Raw genomic sequence first — 7,476 nt, 5'->3', positions numbered from 1 at the left:
TTACCTGTGGCTCTGATGAGTCGCTGTCAGTCAGGCTTCCCATGACCCTCTTGGGATGAGGCCCTGGTGTGTGCAGGGCAGCCCCAGGTTGGCACAAAGCTGCATTTGCCCCTGTGCTCTCCTGTGCAGAACAGGAGGGAAGGAGGGCCTGACAGGAAGGGGTGGCCGGAAGGGGGCTCTCCCGGAGCTGGCCCGGAACTTATCTGCTTCCTGTGAGCTGAGGTGCCCAGGGGGAGGGTGGCATCTCTTGTGCCCTAGTCTGGCTGAGCTCCCGACTCCAGGAGGGCAGGGCATTGGGTCTCTGAACCTGGAGCGTGGGGTCAGGCTGCTCTGGGCCCACTGCCCCCACCTGCAAGCAGCACTGGCTCCTTCTCTCAGGAAGGGAGGCAGGGGAGTGGCACCTGAGTCCTGCAGGTGGAGGCCCCAGCCCCTATTGGCGGGTGTGGGTCGTGGTGCCCAGGTGCCGTGGGCAGTTCTGGGCAGAGCTCTTCTCACTGGGGTCGTCCCAGCTGTATCCACTGTGATTCAGGGCTGCTCAGGATCTGTTCAGGACGTCAGGCCTTTCCTGGTGAGCAGTAAGTGAGGGTCTCACGTGAGTAGGGCTGGGTAGACTGGCTCATTGAGAGGGGGGATGTGGGGCATAGGCGTGGGCCACCTGGGGCCAGGCAGACCCAGGGTGGCGGGGAGGTGGCCGGTTCCTTGGCCTGGGGGTCGTCTCAGCGAGGACAGCAGATGGGCAGGTGTTTGCTCTGCAGCCTGCTCCTGGGAGCCGACGTGGCCAAACACAGTCAGCACTTCACAGTGCACCGTGACACAGCCTCTTAGCCGATCACCTAGGTGCCCCGTGCCCACATGCCACCCTCCTGGATGGTGTCCCCACTGTTCTGTGGAAGGGGACATGAGGAGAGAAGAGAGGGAAGGGAGAGACGCCGTCCCTGGAGAGAGTGCTGGGCTCCTGAGAACCCCCCAGGTGACTGTCCTCCCTGTTCACACTCTGAGGGTTCCCCAGGAGCTCTGTGAGGAGTGGATCCTGTCCCCTGTGGCTTCCAGCAGGGTGGGGTGGAGCCCCTCTGCCCCCAGACAGGGCCTCTGGGGTGCGGGCATGTGGCTGGGACATCGGGGCATTCATACCCTTTTCTGCCTTGGACACTGGGTGCCAGCCAGGGGCTGGGTGTGGCCATCCCGCCGTGTTCTGGAGCCTGCTCTGACTCTCCAGCTCCGACAGCAGCTGCTGAGGAGTCAGTAGCCTCCTAAGTCTATTGGGAGAACCGGTGGAGGTGACCAGCCCAGCCCTTGGGAGTGGCAATAGCTTTGGGACATGGGTCACATCACTGTGGTAGTTGCTACTCCAGTGACACAGTGACAGAGGCCCCAACAATATGTTCAGTCCCCAGGGCCTGGGATTGTCTGCCCCATCTCCCCTGGGCCCCTCAGACGGATGTGCTCTGGGTGGTGAGCTGTAGATGGGGCTGGGAGGACATCCCCCAGAACTGACCTGAGTCCCCCTGAGGCCCAGATCGTAGCAGGAAGGGGTTCACCCTCAGGTTGGTCCCCAAAGCATGATGTAGCCAGGGGGCCTGGCCACCTGGTCCCCTGGGGCCCAGCCTCTGCCCTGACCCTAGTTTCCCTGCTGTGGGGGGCGAGGGTGGAGCCTGGGGAGGGCCAGTTCCCGTGGGGCCCGTGAGCCCTGGAGCAGCCTGTGGGCCTCTGAGCTCCTGCTGCTCTCCAGGGCCCTGGGCCTGGGCCCCTCTCCTCTCAGGCCTGGCCCTGCTGTGGCCTGTCTCAGATCACCCCGGGGCTGCAGGCACCACCTGGCCATGCTGGCGGCAGGGCGCACTGCCAGTCCCCTGCACGACCCCGGCCTGGCTCTGCCCTGGGCCCTCTCCCCATGCAGGGGCTCTGGGATTCTCTCTTCCTCGCCCCTGCTCTCCCCCTCCAGCCACGCATGGACATGTGGACAGTTGCCTCTGCTCTAGAATGTGGACCTCCCGCTAGAGGGGCCTATCCTTCCCTGGCCAAGGTCAGATCAGTGGCCTTGAGGGGGGCCCAAGAATAGAGGGGCAGCTGCCAGCCTTGGGTCTGTGGAGGGGCATCCAGCTGGCCCAGTTTCTGCTCTGGGCATCATCACTGTGGTAGCTATAGCCAGCTACACAGTCTGATGTCCCCTGACAATAACTGAGCATGGCCCCAGACGGAGGGCTGGAGGGTGCTTCCAGGGAGTGTGGGGGAGGAGTCCAAGCAGTGGGCTGCTCTAGGGGACACCAGGGCTGAGGAGGCCAGCCTGGGAGGCTCAGCAGGACTGGAGTCCAGAGATTGGGGTGGGGTGTGAGCAGACTGTGAGGTGCTCAGGACCCTGCAGTGGCTTTCGGGGAACACCATCCTGTGCTCCTTGTCTCTGCACACTCAGAGCTGGGTTCAGGGCCACTGGGGCAGGCTGGACATCAGCGTTGAGGGTCTCAGGTGCTGGGGGTCCTGAGACAACATGGGGAGCAGTCTGTAGCCTGCTGAGCTTAGCACTCCTGCCCTGAGAGCAAGGACAGTGGAGTCCGTGATGTGGCTTGCCTCAGCCTTGGAGACCCAGGAGGAGCTGGGTGGCCTTGCTGGGCGGCATTGGCAGGGCAGGTGTCTTTCCTGGTGTGCAGCTGTGAAACCCAGTCCTTCACCTAGAGGAGTAAACTGTCAGGGTGAGGTGGGATCAGCAGCCTTGAGCGCCCACACCTGAGGAGGGCCGCCAGGCCAAGGACGGCAGCCTGTCTAGTGGCTCTGGTTACTGCTAAGGGTGGCACCACTGTGGTGAGTACATTGTACTTGGATATAAGACATTGTATCCAACCACAGCCTGAGACCCCCTGACAATGACTAGGTCTGGGCCTGGGGGTGGCTGGGGGAGCTTCTGGGCAGCAGGGGCCACTGGGGCAGCAGAAACCGGCACCACAGAGGCCAGGGCTGCCCAGGGACCCAGACCTGGGCATAGTCCTCCCCTGGAACGAGGCCCTGCAGCCCTGAGGGGTCTGAGACAGGCCAGAGGCACCACCTTCGTCTGGTCAGTGCGGGTGGGGTGCCCCGGCCCTCCCTGAGCCCTCTGGGTGCCTACTGGGAAGCCCCCATGCAGCAGGGAGTAGGCCGGCTCCAGGGCTGTCCTTTGGCTTCCCGAGGCTCCCAGGAAAGGCCAGCACAGGTCCCCCAGGCCCCACGTGGTCCGTGACCCCCTCTGAGGCTGCCAGTGGAGCTGGGGCTCCCAGGAGCCACCCTACTTTGTGAAAGGTGGGAACATCCCCAGACAGCCCTGGGGAGAAGGGAAGGGCCTGGGGTGGAGGAGGGAGGGAAAATAAGACATTACCCTTCCCCATTGAGCATTAGTCCTGGAAGGAGGGAAATAAGTAAATGTGAAACTCTGGGAAACAAGGAATCCCAGAGGAAGAAGAAATGCAGTGGGTGGGATCTGAGCCCCTACCTCCTCCGGGTAACAAGGAGTTTAAACTTTTTACAATTGCTTCCTGAGTTAAATTTTTAACCTGCACAACTAGTTTCAGGACTGTCCAATCCCAGGTCCTCAGTCTCCAATGACTAAGCTGCCCTCCTTGTACCCTGTGAAATTTGAGCCCCTTCTGTAACCAGGGGCCATTTCCTGCCCAGAGAGGGATCCCCCAGGGCCTGAGGGATGGACTCTGGGGAGTGAGATCTGACCTGTTGGCTCTGTTTCCGTCCTGGTTATCTGTGCTTTCACAGGGTGCTGAACCTTGTGGCTGTTTTTGCTTACACTTTGGGTGTCCCTCCTGTGCTTCTCGCTCCTGTTCCTGGGTGACTGAGTGGGGCCTGGAGAGTTACCTGCTCTCTCAGAGGCAAAGGTCTCTGGGGGTCTTTGTTGTGGGAGGTTTGGGGGTGCAGCCCACTGGTTCAGGCCAGGATGAGGCTGGAGGCCTCTGGCTCCTGGGGTGGAGAGCTGGCTCCTCTTCTGCTGGGGCTGCCGGGCTCTGTGGAGTAGCTGCTGGAGGCCAAGGCACAGTGCTCTATGTGGCTGTGCAGTCACCTCAAAGCCCCAAAGCCTCCAGCTGGTGGGCTCCTGCTGTGCCCGGGCTCCAGCTGGTGGGCAGAGATGCTGGGACCTGGGTGTGGACTCTCCAGTGCCGGCCCCTGCTGCCCACAGGGCTGTGAGCTCAGGACGCCCGTGGTTCTCGGGGTTTCCGCTGCTGGGTCTACCACTGTGGTAGCTATAGTAACTCCCAGTACTTTCATCGTAGTACTCATACACAGTAGGAGAGCCCTTCACAAAAAGTCCTGCCGACAGAGGCCCCTCCCAACTCCTGGGCCAGGCTTCCAACAAGTCCACAGACAGCAGTGCCAAGTCACTGCCCAGTACGCGGGGGTCAGGCCTCTTCCTGGAAAGGCCTGCGGTGACATCCTGCTGGGGGTGGGCAGGAAGCAGGCCCCCCTGTAGCTAAAGCCATGGGGCAGATGTGAAGGTGTGGGGCTGCCCCAAAGGGCTGTCTTGATGCAGAGTGTGTCCCACCAGGTCCCCAAGGACTCCACTGGGGGGTCCTGAGGGAGGAAGATAGGATCTCTGGAAGCATCTGTGTCTTTGAGCGTGGAGCTGGCAGCTCGGTTGGGTTCCCCTGGTGAGTCGAGTGTGGTGGATGGTGTGTGGGTGTGGGGTGGGGTGCACATGTGGGCGTAGGGTGAGGGTGGGGTATCTGCTCTTGCCGGCAGGCAGGCCGTGACCAGGGGCTGGGCAGAGCCAGTGCACGGGGCCACCCCCATCCTGGAGGCTGCTGCAGACAGGGGTTCCTGGGCTTGCAGAGGGCATCTTGGAGTGCCCAGCTGTGGCCCCCTGTGTTCACCAATCCCAAGCGGGGAGCTTGCTGGGCAGCCGGCCGGGCACCAGCACTCTGTGACAGTGGTCCACTTCACCTGTTGAATAGAGCCCTTGTTGGTTTGAGGATTAAAAAGGGCAGTTTTTCCTCTCTTCTCCCCTCTCCCCTCCCTAAGGAGATGGCTGGACTGTGTTGTCTTTTCTCCCCCTAGGGGATTGTCCTTGGACACCCCCACCTCAGGAAGGAGGTGTCTGCTGAGGATCTAAGAAGTGAATTGAAGCTCACCTCAGGGCACAGCTGGGACCTGGCAGGGCACAGCTGGCCTGTGGCCTTGAATGGCTCCTTAAAGCCCTCGGCTTCCTGAGGGGCAGAACCGCAGCCTCTGGGACTGAGTCCTCTGCGCTTCTCCTTTGCTCCTCCCTTTCCTCTTCCTGAAAACTGTGTCCTCCTTGTTAAATCGGCATGAAGTGATATCCGGGACAAGGACTGAGCTCTCCATGACAGTCTGGGTGCAGTGGAGCTCCCGCACCACCTTGGTGGCCTTGGGGGCAGGACCCTGGTGGTGAGGCCTGCTGGGTCTGGGGGAGCTGGCGGAGGGGCTTGCTTTGGCGACAGCTGCCACTCGGGGATCGCGGGCTGCACTGCTGCATGACCACTGCCCCCACGGGCTGTGGCCTGTGCAGAACCCTGGCATGGTGCCAGCAGGGAGCGCTGGACTCTGGCCTCCCATGGGGGTTTTGGTGGACACTGAGATCAGGTAATGTCACAGTGATGCAGCCCCAGCTGCAGTCCCACTGCCAGCCAGCAGCAGAAGGGGACCTGAGACCTCAGAGTGGCCTCGGCAGCCAGTGCCCCATGCTGTCCTACTGGGAGCACTGGGAAGACCTGTCCTTGCAGGTGGCCAAAGACCTGCTTAGTGGTGTCCTGGGCTCCACTGCAGGCCAGGGTCTCCCCCTCAAGGAACCACCCTTTGTGCTGCCTTCCTGGTGGATAGATTGCCCCCCACATCTGTGTGGGTCCCTCTGGGCCTTTTTCACTCCTTCAGGGAGCAGGAGCCGCTACCCAGGAAAGCCTGAGGTGGGCCAGGTCGGGGGTCACCTGTGTGGTGGCCGACCCAGGACTCTGGATCTGAGACATGCTCCTGGGGTCTGGAGGTGCGTGTGAAGGCACCACAGGCTTGGTCTCCAGGACACAGCTCTGGGGTGCTGCCTGCGCTGAGTGGCACTCACTGTCTGTGTTCATGCCCCTGGACTTGGGGCCTTCTCTAAAGTCTGTCTGGAATTGGCCACCATTGTGACCAGAGGTCTCGCTGGTTCTTACTCCCAGAGGACCTTCCCCATCCTGGATGCAGTGTGCCTTGCTACAAATGCAGTCTCAGTGGAATCTGGACCAGGCACAGGTGAGGTGTAGGTGCAGGGAAGGGCCAGGTCAGGGAGGGCCAGGTGCAGGGAGGGCCAGGTGCAGGGAGGGCCAGGTGCAGAGGAGGCCCATGAAAGGAAAGTGACCACAACACTTGGAGCAACCAAGAGATCTGTATTGCACCAGTGACAAAGAGGAGAAGAGAGAGAGAGAGAGAGAGAGAGAGAGAGAGAGAGAGAGAGAGAGAGAGAAGAGAGAAGGTGAGAGGGAGAGACAGAGGAAAGAGAGAGTAAGAGAGAGGGAGAGAGGTAGAGTGAGAGAGAGGAAAGAGAGAGCAAGAGATAGGGAAAGTGAGAAAGATTGAAATAGAGAGAGAGCAAGAGAGATTGAAAAGCAAGAGAGACAGGCCCCAGCAGGAGGGAATTTTTATAGCCCAAATCTAATGGGGTCTCTGGGTCTGCAAGCTGCCTTGTTGGCATACAGTGATCGGATCATATGGTAGTTTCTAAGGGTGTCGTCTTCTACCTTCAGGAAGATGGGGCAGGGTCAGATGTGGGTTTCCTACATGGTTGGGGGTCAAGTGTACAGCCTCGAGTGGGGTTGAGTGTTCAGACTTGATGCAAACAGGTGATTAAGGACCAGAAGGGGGGGGGGGAGTTGAGTGCCTGGGTTATCCTGCAGCTAACATTCCTTCAGCGTGCCCTGCAGACAACTTAGTTCAACCTGCCCTGCACCTAACAGCCCAGGTCCAGGATGGGCTCAGGAACAGAGGAGGCCCATGTGCAGGGGAGGGGCAGGTGCAGAGGAGGCCCAGGTCCAGGGGAGGCCCAGGTCCAGGGGAGGCCCAGGTGCAGGGAAGGGGTAGGTTCAGAAGGGGTACAGGAGCAGGGAGGGGCAGAGCAGGGGAGGGGCACACAGGGGGGCAAGAGCAGGTAGGTGTATTGACTCTTTCTTTCATTAGCTTAAATTCATTGCATTCTAATGATATTAGTCCTTTACAGTTGGATTATTTTTTCTATATTTATTATTTGCTTTAACCGTCAATGGTGTTTCAAATGCTAAGAATCTTAAAGAAAAAGCGTTGCGCAGTTTCACAATTTGGATTATGAAGTGAAGCCTGTCCCACTTTGGGTGTCCTTTGGTCCATCCTGGATCCTGGCAGAGCCTGCATTTCCCTCCAGGGGCTGGGGAGATGTCAGTGGTCTTGGCTGAGAAGCAGGTCCCTTGCAGGACCAACCCTCCAAGACTCCAGTGGGCTGGGACCCCAACCAATGAGTGGGTCTTTATTTCTATGATGGTGGCTGGG

At 60.2% G+C, this 7,476-nt stretch overlaps 1 long non-coding RNA gene across 1 annotated transcript; it reads left to right on the top strand.

Annotated features, from left to right (window-relative positions):
• The first annotated feature begins 236 nt into the window (after positions 1-236).
• LOC139704647 (uncharacterized) lies at positions 237-6,392 on the top strand. The gene is made up of 5 exons (XR_011706485.1): positions 237-575; positions 4,514-4,616; positions 5,023-5,373; positions 6,138-6,238; positions 6,270-6,392. It is a non-coding gene; the product is annotated as an uncharacterized lncRNA (long non-coding RNA).
• The last annotated feature ends 1,084 nt before the right edge of the window (positions 6,393-7,476 follow it).

This window comes from Marmota flaviventris, chromosome 2, assembly GCF_047511675.1.
Source record: "Marmota flaviventris isolate mMarFla1 chromosome 2, mMarFla1.hap1, whole genome shotgun sequence".
NCBI lineage: Eukaryota > Metazoa > Chordata > Mammalia > Rodentia > Sciuridae > Marmota > Marmota flaviventris.
This window is presented reverse-complemented; position numbering and strand designations above follow the sequence as displayed.